Genomic DNA, 14,683 nt, shown 5'->3' with positions numbered 1-14,683 from the left:
ACCTTTTACTTCCTTGCTTTAAAACAACCTGTCTTCTGTTTTTCTGTCATTCCAAAGTCCTTTTATTATTGACTCTCTTTCACCCCAAGTGAATACACAGGCCCATTTGTAGATCTCGCAACATGCGTTGCTCTCACACATTCCTCTCATTTGTACTGGGAAGTCTTTTTTGACACCCTCAAACACTTTAGTATTCATTTTCTCCATCCCCTTTGCACTTTCCGATGCTAATCACTGCAATGTTGTACTGCATTTTAATGACTTTTAAATTAGATAAACAAAATTGGAAAATGCAGATAATAAAAAAAGAAAGAAGAGAAAAAAGTACCCATAATCCTACCACCCAGACATAATTAATGATAATATTTTCATTTAGATTTGTAAACTTTTGTATGTAAATACTCATGTGTTTTACATAGAAACATATATGATTGTGTAAAATTAACAAATTAGGATCATGTTTTTTTTCTTTTTATTTATTTATTTATTACAAATATTCATGAGATACAAAGCTGATTGTCCTCCCTCCTGCACATGATGTGGGGGCCAGATTCATACTGGGAGCATATCCATTACCAGAAATTACTTTTGTACCCTTTGTCCCCTCCCAATTATCCCCGAACCTCCCTCCCCTTTTCCCTCTCCCCTCAACTCCAATTTGTAGCCCTAGGAGTATTCCCTCCGTCTGTGGATCACGGCACTACTGTGGTCTTTCTTTCCTCCCTTCCTTTCTCTCTTAGCTCCCACATATGAATGAGCACATGAGGTATTTATCCCTCTGTGCTTTGCTTGTTTCACTCAACATAAGTTTCTACAGGTTCATCCATGTTGTTGCAAATGGGAGTATTTCATTCTTTTTTTTTGGCAGAGTAGTATTCCATAGTGTATATATACCACAGTTTTCTTATCCAATCATGTATTGATGGACATGATTAGGTTGGTTCCATATCTTGGCTATTGTAAACAGAGCTGCAATAAACATGGGAGTGCAGGTATCTCTTCTACATGATGATTTCCATTCCTCTGGATATATACCCAGAAGAGGGATTGCTGGTTCATATGGAAGATTCCATCTGTAGTTGCTTGAGAAACCTCTAAATTGTTTTCCAAAGTGGTTGTACTAATTCACAGTCCCACCAACAGTGCAGTAGTGTTCCCTTCTCTCCACACCCTCGCCAGCATTTGTTATTCACCGTCTTTTTGATTATAGCCAGTCTAACTGGAGTGAGGTGGTATCTCAGTGTGGTTTTAATTTGCATTTCCCTGATGACTAGTGATGTTGAGCATTTTTTCATGTATCTGTTGGCCATTTGTATGTCTTCCTTTGAAAAATGTCTATTCAGCTGCTTTGCCCATGTTTTAATTGGGTCATTTATTTTTTTTACTGTATAATTGCTTGAGTTCTACGTATATTCTGGATATTAGTCCCTTGTCGGATGCATAGTTGGCAAAAATTTTCTCTGTAGGTTATCTTTTCACTCTGTTGATTGTTTCTTTTGCTGTGCAGAAATTTTTTAATTTGATATAGTCCCATTTGTTTATTTTTTCTTTTGCTGCTTGTGCTTTTGGTCTCATGTTCATAAAGCCTGTGAGCTGATCTAACTGCTGAAGTGTTTCACCTGCATTATCTCTTAATAATTTTACAGTTTTGGGTCTTATACCTAGGTCTTTAATCCATTTTGAGTTGATTTTAGTGTATGGTGAGAGATGCATATCTAGTTTTATTCTTCTGCATATGGATATCCAGTTTTCCCAGCACCACTCGTTGAAGAGGCAGTCTTTTCCCCAATGTAGATTTTTGTTGCCTTTGTCTAATATCAGAAGGATGCCCACTCTGACCACTCCTATTTAACATAGTTTTGGAAGTACTAGCTAGAGTAATAAGGCAAGAGAAAGAAATAAACAGCATCCAAATTGGAAAAATGAGGTCATATTGTCCCAGTTTGCAGATGAAATGATCTCATACAGAAAAGCCTGAAGACTCTACCAAAAAACTCTTAGAGCTAATAAAAGATTTCAGTAAAGTTGCAGGATAAAAAATCAACTTGCGAAAATAAGTAGATTTTTCATCTTCCTACAATGAACTAGCAAAAAGAAATCAAGAAACGAAGCCCATTTACAACAGTTACCAAAACAAAACAAAACAAAACAAAAACCTAGGAATCATTTAACCAAGGAGGTGAAAGATCTCTACAATGAGAAATGAAAATCACTTCTGAAAGAAATTAAAGAACACTCAAAAAGATGGAAAGACATTTCATGCTCTTGGATTGGAAGAATTAATATTGTGAAGATTTCTATAATACCCAAAGTGATCTACATATTCAATACAATCCCCATCAAAATACCAATGACATTCTTCAAACAAATAGAAAAAAACAATCCCAACATTCATATGGAACAACAAAAGACCACAAATAGCCAAAGCAATGCTGAGCAAAAAAAATAAAGCCAGAGGCATTACACTACTGTCTTCAAATTATACTACAAAGCTATAGTACACAAAACAGCATGGTACTTGCATAAAAACACTCAGACCAATGGAACAGAATGGAGAACACAGAAATCAACCCACATACTTATAGCCAACTGATATGTGACAAGGGCAACAGGAACATACATCGGGGAAACGACAGCCTCTTCAACAAGTAGTGCTGGGAAAAGTGGACATCCATATATAGAAGAATGAAACTAGACCTGTACCTCTCACCATAAACCAAAATAAACCCCAAATGTATTAAAGGCTTATATTTAAGACCCCAAACTATAAAACTACTAAAAGAAAACATAGGGAAAATACTTTGGGAAGTAAGACTAGGCAAAGACTTTATGAACAAGACCCAAAAAACACAGGCAACAAAAGGAAAAATAAACAAATGGGTTAATATCAAACTAACAACTTCTGTCCAGCAAAAGTATCACTTAACAGTGTGAAAAGACAACCTACAGAATGGGAGAAGATATTTGCAAAGTATGCATTCAATAAGGGATTTATATCCAGAATATACAAGCAACTCAAGCAACTTAACAGTAAAAAAAGAAGTAGTCCAATTAAAAAATGGGCGAAGAAGCTGAATAGGCATTTCTCAAAGGAAGATATACAAATGGTCAATGGGTAAATGAAAAAACGCTCAGCATCACTAATCATTTGGGAAATGCAAATCAAAACCACACTGAGATAGCATCTTACTCGCCAGTATCAAAAAGACTGAGAATAACAAATGCTGGTGAGGATGTGGAGAAAGGGGAATCCCTGTACACTATTTGTGGGACTGTAAATTAGTGCAGCCATTATGGAAAACAGTATGGAAGTTCCTCAAACAACTACAGATAGAACTGCCATGTGATCCAATAATCCCAATGCTGGGTGTATACTGAAAGGAATGGAATGATGATGTTGAAGGGATACCTGCACTCCCATATTTATTGCAGCTCTGTTTACAATAGCTAAGAGTTGGAACCAACCTAAATGTCAATCGATGGATGACTGGATAAGGAAAATGTGGTATATATACACAATGGACTACTACTCTGCCATAAAAAGGAATGATATTCTGCCATTTGTAGCAACATGGATGAACATAGAGAAAATTATGATTAGTGAAATGAACCAGGTGCAGAAAGAGAGATATCACATGTCCTTACTTTCAGTGGGAACTGAAAAACAAACAAATAAACAAGAAACAAAAGAAAGAAAAAAAGGCACAACAATCACAATAATTCCTTGAACTTTTGAAAGGAGGGAATGGAACTGAGGATACCAGAGGTGGGAAAGGTGGGGGAGGTTTAGGGAGAAATTGGTAAAGGGCTACAAAAAATGTTTACATTGTGTCATGGTAAAATAAAAAATATGATTAAATAAAATGAGCAATGTAAAAAAAATAAAGAAAAAAAATAAAGCATGTACTTTTGTTCTAACTTGAGTGCCTTGAGGAGTTAGTGTTGCTGAAGGAAGTTGTGTCAGAGATGATTTTACGAGGTTCTTAAAGAACAAAGTGTAATATAGTTATTCAAAGAGTATCAATTGAGCAGGGACTGGGGATGCTGAGGTGAGTAAAAAATGGTTTTTATTTTCACGAAGTTTATATGCTAATGAGAGAGTCAGATCCAGTGAAATTTATATTTCACATAACACAGTTATTATGAAATTTAATCAGTCCACAAGATAAGAATTGAAAGTGCTTGGTAGGGAACATATTCACAGAAGAGGTCATCCTTTTTTTTTTTTTTTTTATTGTTACAAATCATAATTATTCCTTTTTTTTTAAAATTTTATTTTGTTGATATACATTGTGGCTGATTATTGCTCCCCATCACAAAAACCTCCCTCCCTCCTCCCTCCCCCCCTCGCCCCCAACAATGTCCTTTCTGTTTTTTTTTTTTTTTTTAAATTTTTAAATTTTTTTTTTTTAAATTTTATTTTGTCGATATACATTGTGGCTGATTATTGCTCCCCATCACCAAAACCTCCCTCCCTTCTCCCTCCCCCCCTCCCCCCCAACAATGTCCTTTCTGTTTGCTTGTCGTATCAACTTCAAATAATTGTGGTTGTTATATCTTCTTCCCCCCCCCCGGTTTGTGTGTGTGTGTGTGTGTGTGTGTGTGTGTGTGTGTGAATTTATATATTTATTTTTAGCTCCCACCAATCAGTGAGAACATGTGGTATTTCTCTTTCTGTGCCTGACTTGTTTCACTTAATATAATTCTCTCAAGGTCCATCCATGTTGTTGCAAATGGCAGTATTTCATTCGTTTTTATAGCTGAGTAGTATTCCATTGTGTAGATGTACCACATTTTCCGTATCCACTCATCCGATGATGGGCATTTGGGCTGGTTCCAACTCTTGGCTATTGTAAAGAGTGCTGCGATAAACATTGGGAAACAGGTATACCTTCGACTTGATGATTTCCATTCCTCTGGGTATATTCCCAACAGTGGGATAGCTGGGTCGTATGGTAGATCTATCTGCAATTGTTTGAGGAACCTCCATACCATTTTCCATAGAGGCTGCACCATTTTGCAGTCCCACCAACAATGTATGAGAGTTCCTTTTTCTCCGCAGCCTCGCCAGCATTTGTCGTTCATAGTCTTTTGGATTTTAGCCATCCTAACTGGGGTTAGATGGTATCTCAATGTGGTTTTGATTTGCATTTCCCGGATGCTGAGTGATGTTGAGCATTTTTTCATATGTCTGTTGGCCATTTGTATATCTTCCTTAGAGAAATGCCTACTTAGCTCTTTTGCCCATTTTTTAATCGGGTTGCTTGTTTTCTTCTTGTACAGTTGTTTGAGTTCCTTATATATTCTGGATATTAATCCTTTGTCAGATGTATATTTTGCAAATATTTTCTCCCACTCTGTTGGTTGTCTTTTAACTCTGTTAATTGTTTCTTTTGCTGTGCAGAAGCTTTTTAGTTTGATATAATCCCATTTGTTTATTTTTCCTTTGGTTGCCCGTGCTTTTGGGGTCGTATTCATGAAGTCTGTGCCCAGTCCTATTTCCTGAAGTGTTTCTCCTATGTTTTCTTTAAGAAGTTTTATTGTTTCAGGGTGTATATTTAGATCCTTAATCCATTTTGAGTTGATTTTAGTATACGGCGAGAGGTATGGATCTAGTTTCATTCTCCTGCATATGGACATCCAGTTATCCCAGCACCATTTGCTGAAGAGGCAGTCCCTTTGCCACTGAATAGGCTTGGTGCCTTTGTCAAAGATCAGCTGACAGTAAGTGTGTGGGTTGATTTCTGGATTCTCTATTCTATTCCATTGGTCAGTGTGTCTGTTTTTATGCCAGTACCATACTGTTTTGGTTATTATAGCTTTGTAGTATAGCTTAAAGTCAGGTAGTGTTATGCCTCCAGCTTTATTTTTTTTGCTCAGCATTGCTTTGGCTATGCGTGGTCTTTTATTGTTCCATATAAATGTCTGGATAGTTTTTTCCATTTCTGAGAAAAATGTCTTTGGAATTTTGATGGGGATTGCATTGAATTTGTATATCACTTTGGGTAGTATGGACATTTTCACTATGTTGATTCTTCCAATCCAAGAGCATGGGATATCTTTCCATCTTCTTGTATCCTCTCTAATTTCTCTCAGCAGTGGTTTGTAGTTCTCATTATAGAGATTTTTCACCTCCTTGGTTAACTCAATTCCTAAGTATTTTATTTTTTTGGTGGCTATTGTAAATGGACAGGCTTTCTTGACTTCTCTTTCTGCATGTTCACTATTGGAGAAAAGAAATGCTACTGATTTTTGTGTGTTGATTTTGTATCCTGCTACTGTGCTGAAATCATTTATCACTTCCAGCAGTTTTTTTGTAGAGGTTTTAGGCTGTTCGATATATAGGATCATGTCATCTGCAAACAGGGACAGTTTGACTTCATCTTTTCCAATCTGGATGCCCTTTATTTCCTTCTCTTCTCTGATTGCTCTGGCTAGTACTTCCAACACTATGTTGAATAAGAGTGGTGAGAGTGGGCATCCTTGTCTAGTTCCTGTTCTTAAAGGAAAAGCTTTCAGCTTTTCCCCATTCAGGATGATATTGGCTGTGGGTTTGGCATATATGGCTTTAATTATGTTGAGATACTTTCCCTCTATACCTAACTTATAGAGGGTCTTTGTTATGAATGAGTGCTGAACTTTATCAAATGCTTTTTCAGCATCTATAGAGATGATCATATGGTCCTTGTGTTTGAGTTTATTAATATGGTGTATCACATTTATTGATTTGCGTATGTTGAACCAACCTTGCATCCCTGGGATGAATCCCACTTGATCGTGATGAATAATTTTACGTATGTGTTGCTGTATTCTGTTTGCTAGTAATTTAGTGAGGATTTTTGCATCTATATTCATCAAGGATATTGGCCTGTAGTTTTCTTTTTTGGTTATATCTTTACCTGGTTTTGGTATCAGGATGATGTTTGCTTCATAGAATGAGTTTGGGAGATTTGCGTCCATTTCAATCTTTTGGAATAGTTTGTAAAGAATCGGTGTCAATTCCTGTTTGAATGTTTGGTAAAATTCTGCTGTGAATCCATCTGGTCCTGGGCTTTTCTTTGTTGGGAGCCTACTGATAACAGCTTCAATCTCCTTTATTGTTATTGGTCTGTTCAAATTTTCTACGTCTTCACGGTTCAGTTTTGGGAGCTTGTGTGTGTCCAGAAATTTATCCATTTCCTCCAGATTTTCAAATTTTTTGGCGTATAGTTGTTTATAGTAGTCTCGAATGATTCCTTGTATTTCAGATGAATCAGTTGTAATATCGCCTTTTTCATTTCTAATTTTCGATATTTGAGTCTTCTCTCAGAAGAGGTCATCCTTGAACCTGCCTTTGAGCAGGACTTCCTCTGAGATGCTTGTCCAAAAATAAATAAATAAATAAATAAAGAAAAAGAATGAAAAAGAAAAAGAAATAATGAAAAAAGGAAGGAAAGAAGGAAGGAAGTAAGATGGATGAAAGAAAGAAAAGAAGAAAGAGAAACAAAAATGAAGGAAGAACAAAGAGAAAGGAAGGAAGGAAGAAACAAAGAGAGAGAGACACAACTTTATTCCACACTATTTGATTTTGCATTTTGGTAAGTCTTGGACTCCATAGAAGAAATTTAGAAGAGTGGTTCTCGAACTGGTGACCATTAGAGTCACGTGGGAGTTTTTTTACCAACCCTTATGCCCAAGCTGAGCCCACATGTAATAATTGCAATCTCTAGGTCAGCACTCAGGCATGAGGATTTTTAAAAGCTCCACAGTTGATTTCAATGTACAGCTGCAGTTAAAAACCAATGATTTAAAAAATGTCACGCATCCTAGCTTAAATGCTAAAATGCCTGTACAAAACTCAATTTAGGTTAAATATAATCTTTTTTTCCCTATTCAGTTATAGCCTTTTTTTGGATTTGTCTTTGAGCTTTCCTAATTATAAGTTTTTCAAAGAGAATTCAGGAAAGAAAAAGTTTTTAAAAAATCTCTTGCAGTTCCACATTGGCAAATAAAAGATCTGTAAGTAATACATCCTAGATAGAACTTAGCTTATTATTTTGACAAGCACCTAATTTAAGCTTATTTAAAAGAAAAACTTTGTGTCTGTCTCATTTAATGAATTTCAGATTTTTCTACCATCTTGTGATCTCATTGTTCATGTCATCAGCTAGGTTCACTGCAGTTGTTTCCTGCAAAACCCAAAAGCATAACTTTAACAAGTTTCATTTCCTATAAACATAGAAGTACAGAAAGTTGTGAGTAGCTCTCTGGGCAGTTCTTTTACTGCAGACACTGCTGAAAAGTGGTGCCAGAGTTCTTTATACAATGAGAGCTTTCTTATGCTTTAGGGCCAGGGACTTCTCTTTTCCTTGATTTCCCCTGGTCCATGCAGTAACATTGCTCTTGTCCTTGATGCTGCTGTATCGGCTGCTGTGGTTGTTTCTATCTTAGCTGAGCAGACATTGGTTTGAAGATTGAGTGTTGTAAAAGCCACACACAACTGTCAGTAAGTTATTAGAATTTTAATAAGTTGGAAGTGATATGACTAAACCGTAGCTCTAACCGAACAGAAGTGTTCAAACTGTACCAAACTCTTGACCGCTCACCAGAGAGATGCAGACTAATGCATCTGGATTCTGTAACTCCACAAAGGCACGAATTTTTGTCCGTGTTGTTAACAACTATACCCCCAGCACTTAGAATAGTACTAAGCACATGGTAGGTACTTAATAAATATTTGTTCAATTTACTAAAGGAGTGTAGCCTTGCACCTATCTGTGCCAGCAGGCTTTAGACCACCCACCATTCTGGTGTAATTAATTGCTTGCCTTGATTCCCATACAAACTACTAAATTATCTTTCTCTTTTCCTTTACAGCCAAACATCTCAAAAGCAGCGTCTGCTGAATCTCGTGGTCTTTACTCAATTCTCATTCTTTAGCATTTCTTAACAACACTACTCTGCTGCCTCCTTTCCCTTTGAGACACTTGCCCTTCCATAGCTTCCAAGACAGGACACTCTCATAAGTCCCTCTCCTACTTTCTTAGATGTCCCCAATTTCATCTTCACTAGTTTCACTTTCTCTGACAGCTAGAATATGGGCATTCCTTACAAAGTGTCACTTTCCCCTGGAAGCTCTATTCATTCTCATAACTCGATCTATCAATTTTAGGTGACTAATTCAGGTAATTCCATTTTCATCTTGTTCTCTCATCTGATTCCCAAGCCAACATATCCAGGTATTTGCAGGATATTTCATAATTTATCTCCTATCCACAATGTAAAACCGAGTTCATGGTCCAATTCTCAAGTTTCTTCTTTCAGCTTCCCATCTCTCTCCATTAGCATCATCACTGGTCTGACCTCCTTCCTAGCCCATCATCCAAACTCAAAGCTGAGAGGTCTGATTTCTTTCTTTTTTATTCTTTATTATCTAACGAAGTCCTTCATGTCCATTAAGTCCTATCTACTCCAAAATGTCTCTAAAATCTAACCCCCTCTTTCTAGTTTTGTCTAGTCTCTTGTTTACTCCTGCCCTCTCACTAATTTTCTACACTACTAATTGAAGTTTGTTACTTCTCTATTCAAACACCTCCAATGGTTCTCTAATGCTTACTGATTAAAGTCCAGGTGCTGTGGGCATTTAAGACCTTCATGGTTGTGGTTCCAGCTTTTCTCTACTGCCTTAATTCTAATTACACTTCCATTTAACCAAAGGCCAGCTTGGTTATTCAGTTATTGCCCATGAACCCAACTAGACTGTTTCTGAGTTCATCCTATTTGGGTATTGCTCTCCCTACCTGGAATATTCTTCCCTATTTTTCTGTTACTGTATACTTTTTATCTATTCTCTAAGATTCATCTAAAAACCCTCCCATTCCATGGGGTTTTCTTACCTTTATTGATACTCCAGCTTTGTTGAACTTCTTCCTATGCTATAATATTATTGAGCAATTATTTGTGCTAAGCACTAGGGCATTACACCGTTACTTAGTTCTTCCTAGGTGTTTTATATCACTTGTTATCTTTTAAAATGATTTTCATTGAGATATGATTTACACACAATAAAACTCATCCTTTTAAGGTGCTCTTTAATAGATTCAGAAGATTGTGTAACCATTGCCATTATAAAATTCTATAATATTTTCATCATCTTTAAAAGAAACCTGAACTCATCAATAGTAATTCCCCATTTTCCCCTTCCCCCTCCCCAGCCTTTGGCAACCACTAATCTACTTTCTGTCTGTATAGATTGGCCTATTTTGGATATTTCATATAAATGGATTTATACAATATATGGCTGCTTGTATCTGGCTTCTTGCACTTAACATGGTATTTTCAAAACTCATCCATATTGCAGCATATACCTGTACTTTGTTCACTTATTGATGGCTGAATAATGTTTTGTTATATGGATAAACCACAGTTTTTAAATACATTCATCAGTGGATAGAACTTTGAGTTGTTTCCACTTTTGGTTATTATGGCTATGAACGTTTGTGTACAAGTTTCTGTGTGATAATATGTTTTTAGTTCTCCAGGTATATACTTAGAAGTGAACTTCCTGGGTCATATGGTAATGTTAAATTTAGCTTTGAGAAATTGCCAAAAAATTTTCAGAGCAGGTACACCATTTTACATTCCCACCAGCACTGTATGAGGGTTCCATTTTCTCCAAATTCTCACCAACAGTTGTTACTTTCTTTTCGATGATAGCCAGCCTCGTGAATGTGAAGTAGTATCTCATTATGGTTTTGATTTGCATTTTCCTAGTGTCTATTGATCTAAGTGTCTAAGTATCTTTCCATGTACTTATTGGCCACTTGTATATTTTCCTTGGAGAAATATGTATTCAAATCCTTTGCCAATTTTTAAATTGGGTTGTCTTTTTATTGTTGACTTGTAAGCTTTCTTTATACATTCTGGATACTAAACCATTATCAGATATATGATTTGCAAATATTTTCCCCTTTCTGTGGGTTATATTTGCATTCTCTTTATAGTGTCCTTTGAAGTATAATAGTTTAAAATTTTTATGATGTTCAATTTATCTATTTTATTCTTTTGTTGCTTGTGCTTTTGGTGTCATATCTGAGAAACCATTGCTTAATCCAAGGTCATGAAGTTTATACCTATGTTTTCTCTTAAGAGTTTTATAGTTCCTACAACCAGGCCACTGATCCATTTTGAGTTAATTTTTGTGTACATTGTGAAGTAGGTGTTTAGTTTCATTCTTTTGCATGTGGCTATTTTCCAAGTTGTGCCAGCACGATTTGGGAAAAGATTATTCCTTTGTCACCGAACTTTTTTGGACCTCTATTGGCTATCACCTTCAAGTAGGTACTAAGATTTTTGAAGTCAGGGGGCTTCTCTTATTTTTAGGTATTCCCCTCTATACTCATATATTCAGTATGCCTTACCCATAGCAGGTGCCTAGTGGATATTTTACTAATGTCTCTTTCTCCAATCTGTGTAAGTATTGCTTCTGAGAGAGAATTGTAAGTCACAAGGAAAGAGATGAGTGAGGGACAAACGTGACTCTATAGGATAATCCTAACTTTACTTTGATTCTGCCACCACACCATTCTACCATGTTCATTTCATATCACCTAGTCCTCTTTAGCTCATGAAACACAACAGGTTTTGAATGAAAAAAAAACTCCTTTAAGAATTGCAAGAAAATTCAAGATTTGAGTGGCACCCCCATCAGTGTTTTAGGTTATACACAAAAAATTTTTAAAAAATCAAATTTCATAAATAACCCAGGATAAATACATCTGAAACTACCATTTGTGCATATTGGATCTTTGACTATTTTCTTGTCAAAGCAAAATTAAAAATGAGTTTCCTGGTTTTTAACAGATGCTAATACTTCCTACTGGTAGACTTTGACAAGGCCTGAAAAGTGAAGCCATAATTTGAATAATGAGAAGAGGAAATGTATTTTGCTCATGGTTTCTGTGGCTTCAAAAGTGATTGGCAAAAAAAAAAGAAAAGAAAAAGAAAAACGTTGGAAATACCCTAAGTGCCCAATTATAGAAGGATGGTGAATTGATCTATATTGATTAATGAAATGCTAAGTTGCAATTAAAAATGATGCTTGTGAAAATTGTATATCAATGAGGAAAAAAAACCTATGATATATTGTTACATATAAAAAGATTATGTTATGCAGTGATTGCAACTGGGTAAAGGTATACATTACTATGAACTAGGGTGATCAACCATTCTGTCTACCTGGGACTATCTTAGTTTTAACAGTGAAAATCCTGCATCCCAGGAAATCCTGGGTCCTCAGAAGGCCCAGCCAAACTGTGATGGTCGACCATCCTATCACGAACAAGGAGAAGAAAGCAAACAAGAAACGAAAAGAGATTATGTCAACCTCCTACCGAGTACAATTGATTTTTTAAAGTTTAGTTCCTTTATGGTCATGAACTTGTTTATAGAAAAATAAAAATTGAGAGGAAAAATTAATTTAGGACCCAAGACTATATCTTCTACTTCTTGGCAAAGCATGCTTGTTCCTGGCCAATGTTATTATTTGATTCTATAAAGGGTCTTCAAAAAATTCGTGGAAAGATATCTTTTAATTTCATTCTCCACAAACTTGTTGAAGTACCGTCCTTTATTGCCCAAAGGCTAATTGGGGAGAAGGCCATAGCAAGAATTTCTATTCTTCTTCAGTAGTAGACATCAAAAGTGTCTCCTATTATAAGTTGCATGAGGTCAGTAAAAAGTAATTATTTGAGGTAAAATTAGGAAACGATGGCTTTGGAGAATGATCCTCATCTGTATTTCAGAAGTGGAGAAGATAAGATAGACCTATTGTATTTTTGTGGGTTTTTCTGATTTTCATTTTTTTTCCTTCGAATTGCTATTGCCATACTCTTTTCCCTGTTCTCTAGTTCAAGGCTGGAGCACATGCCACACATTTCATTTATGGTCTGGAGTAGAGCGAGGAATGGGAAGTGTGTGTAAGGACGCACTGACAGGAACAGTAAATGACCTGACATCTCACACTTACAGCCCAGATTGGGGTGACGTGAATATGAAGAACTCAAAGATACAGGAGTCTCCCATGCTCTGACATTCTGAGAGGAAAGAAGAATGTTGGAATCATCTGTTGCAAACAAGAACACAAATAAAGAGTTTTATTCATTTAGATCTAATTTTGAAGACTTTACATAGAGAAATGTTCTAACTCCTTTTTTGTCTAATTACAGGGAACATGTTCTATTGGTGGCCCCTAAACAAAGTGGAAATATCATAGGGAGTGGAAATTACATTGTCTGTAGTCCTGCTACAATCTGGCAGCACTCAGTATGTAGCAAATGCATAAATGTGGTTGATAGATTATAGCGATGTCTTTCTAGGTTGACATTCTTTCAAGGCAAGGTACTACTATCTTTGAATATAAACAGGAACTGAAAAGTAGAGTGGCTATTGCTTGATGTTTTGTATTTTAATTATTTTGTTTCCAAGCATGATCTTTCTGAAAATGTCTATAGCATTTAGTGTCTGCATTATATAATCCACCAGCTAATTGTATATTAATGATATAAGTAGCTTCGCAAATGTTATGAATGTCTATGTCTTTTTATCCCCAAGGGGTAAGATCTGATTCTGACTCTTGTATCTCTCTCAAAGGCTGTTTAGTGCTGGTCAGAGAGTAGGTTCTTGGTAAAACCTGTTGACTAAGGTCTAGTAGTTTATGCAGACATTGGGTGGAAAATTTGGTTATTTTAAACATCACAGAATTTGAGTAAGAGGATCTGGGTATAAAACAAGGCTCTCATAATTACTCTCTGTGACTGTTGACAAGTTACCTTTACTTGTTTACAAGGTACTTTACCTCTTTGAAACACTTGTAAAATAGGGATAGGGATTCTTTCTTGAATGAAATTATTTGATAAAATACTTTGTCATCTGGAAGTTATTCTGCAAATACAAGTGTTGATTATTATTTGAGATTCGGATGGCATTTTCTTCAATCATTCTTTCTTCTCTTGCCTAAAGGCTGAAAGCTAGTAGGCAGTGCAACCAAGAGCCTAGAGCAGGAGTTAGGGAAATTTAAGACAGATAGAGACATATCTGTGTGAAAGCTATGCTGTTTATACAAAGAAAGGGTTGGGTATTTGACACTTAGATCTTTCCTAGTGGAGTGTGGAGGCTCAAATAATGTGCTGCCGTGCCAGCCCCACAGCAAGACAGATGGAATAGGTTCCTATTGCTCCTCATTATTATTTTTTATTTTCCTTAAAACAATGGTGCAAAAGGGATTCTGCCAAAAATGTAGATGTGGAAGGAATTAAAGATAGTTTAGAGATGGCATGGAGCAATCATATATCTTTTCCCTCAGGTGCAGAGTCTCCCTATTACTGATGGAAGAAATGAAAAAAATAGTCCTCCTACTACTACAAAGCCTATCCAAGGAAAAGGCTAGTGGGAAATCACATTCTGCAGCAGTTATTCTGATTTTTTTTTAAATGTAGGCAAGTTGCCCCAAACAAGAAACATGACAACACAATCTGCCACAATGGCTACATTCTCTGAATGTGACAGAGGAAGCTGTGGTCACTCCATGCAAAGACCAGATGCAGATATGGAGGATATGTGCCTCCAGAAACAGGGGCGAATGAGTATGTTGGAAGCTATGAACACTAATGCTTGAAAAAAGGAAGCAGAAAACAGAAGACATAGT

This window comes from Cynocephalus volans, chromosome 4 (genome assembly GCF_027409185.1).
Source record: "Cynocephalus volans isolate mCynVol1 chromosome 4, mCynVol1.pri, whole genome shotgun sequence".
NCBI classification, from domain to species: Eukaryota; Metazoa; Chordata; class Mammalia; order Dermoptera; family Cynocephalidae; genus Cynocephalus; species Cynocephalus volans.
This window is presented reverse-complemented; position numbering follows the sequence as displayed.